Genomic DNA, 1,851 nt, shown 5'->3' with positions numbered 1-1,851 from the left:
CCAGTCTCCGACATAGAATCCCATCACGTACATAAAGATTCCTCCAGTGTTGCCTTAAGGCTTTGACACTGATACTTTCTGCTGAAATGGCTCTATATGTGGGGTAGCCCGACCCACTGATCTTTAATTGAAGAATTGTAGCAATATCAGGGTCACTACGTTGTAGATTGGCTAGTTCACTCAAGAAATTTGGATTTGTCAATTCCGTTGTTGATTCAGGTATGTCCTCTGTCTCTCTTTCCTCTGCTTCCATTTCCTCCTCTTCTTTGTCGTTTTCCTCTGCTTCCTTTTCTTCCTCCTTCTTTGTCCGTGAACGTGTCATTATGGCGTTACAAGATACCATAAGGTCATCAACCTTTTGTTCAAGATTGTCATCTGTGTCACGTGTATGCTCGCAATGTGGCACTTCTGCTGGTGGTACTACGCGTCTGTAGTGTCTTGGCTTTCCAGGACGATCCGATGATTTAGCCTGTCTGCATTGACGTCCACACTGCAAACAGGGCATCTTACTCATGGCATCAGCGTTGCCATGCAGGCGTCCGGCACGATGAACCAAGTCGAATTTGAATGATGACATAAACAATTGCCAACGTTGGATTTGCTCATTAGCATCCGTGAGAGTAAGTAGGTGGCTAACTGCACTATTGTCCGTTCTAATCAAGAAATGCTGTCCGTAAAGATAAGGTTTGAGATGTTCAATTGCACGAATCACCGCCAGAAATTCACGCTTCGTAATGCAGTAATTTCTTTCTGAGTCCGACAGTAATCTAGAGTAGAATCCGATAACATGCTCACGTCCCTTTTGAACCTGACTAAGCACTCCACCAATTCCCATGTTCGAGGCATCCGTGTCCAAGATAAATCCGCCACCTTTCACGTCAGGATAGGATAGAACCGGTGCCGACGTCAGTGCAGCTTTAAGTCGAACAAAAGCTTGCTCACATTCGGCAGTCCGAACCAAACCACTGGAACTCTCGGTAAGCGCAAACAAGGGGGCAGCGATGTCACTCATGTTTCGGATGAAACGTCTGTAGTAAGACACGAGACCTAAGAAACGTTTCACTTCGGTTTTGAGGTTCTTCTTCGGCACAGTAGACAACGACGGCCATTCCTTCACTGCTTCAATCTTGCTCTTCAGTGGAGCGATTCCTTTCCGTGAAATTACATGTCCAAGATATTCCAATGATGATTGCATTAGTATGCACTTGCTGGGCTTTATCTTCAAGTTAGCCTTCTGCAGTCTCGTCAGTACCGCTTTCAAGTTGTTGAGGGTTTCATCGAATGTCCGACCGTATACTTAAATATCGTCCAAGTAGAGAAGACACTTTTCCCATTGTAAGTGACGAAGTACATTCTCCATCAACCGTTCAAAAGTTGAAGGGGCGTTACATAGCCCGAAAGGCAGAACCGTGAACTGGAAAGATCCTTGTTTCGTCAAAAATGCACTCTTTTCCCTGTCACTCTGGGTGGCCAAAGGTACCTGCCAGTACCCCGACTGTAAATCTAGCGAACAAAACAGTGTGCTCCCATGTAATGAATCCACACAGTCATCGAACTTTGGTAGGGGGTAGTTATCGACCTTTGTCACTGAGTTCAAGCGCCGAAAATCAATGCAGAACCTACTAGTCCCATCCTTTTTGCCAACGATGACAGGGGCACTTGCCCATGGACTACTTGACTCCTCCATGATTCCCCTTGCAAGTCCATCCTTTACAGCTTCCTTGATTATTTGTTCCTTTTTGAATCCTTGGCGTCTAAGAGGGAGTCGAAACGGTTTAGCTTCACCCGTATTAATCTCATGTCCCACAAGCGATGTCTTGCCAATATCTGATGGTGACTTGGAAAAAGTGT

The sequence above is a fragment of the Lineus longissimus genome, chromosome 6 (assembly GCF_910592395.1).
Source record: "Lineus longissimus chromosome 6, tnLinLong1.2, whole genome shotgun sequence".
Taxonomy (NCBI): domain Eukaryota; kingdom Metazoa; phylum Nemertea; class Pilidiophora; order Heteronemertea; family Lineidae; genus Lineus; species Lineus longissimus.
The sequence above is the reverse complement of the archived record's forward strand: the minus strand, read 5'-3'. Positions refer to the sequence as shown.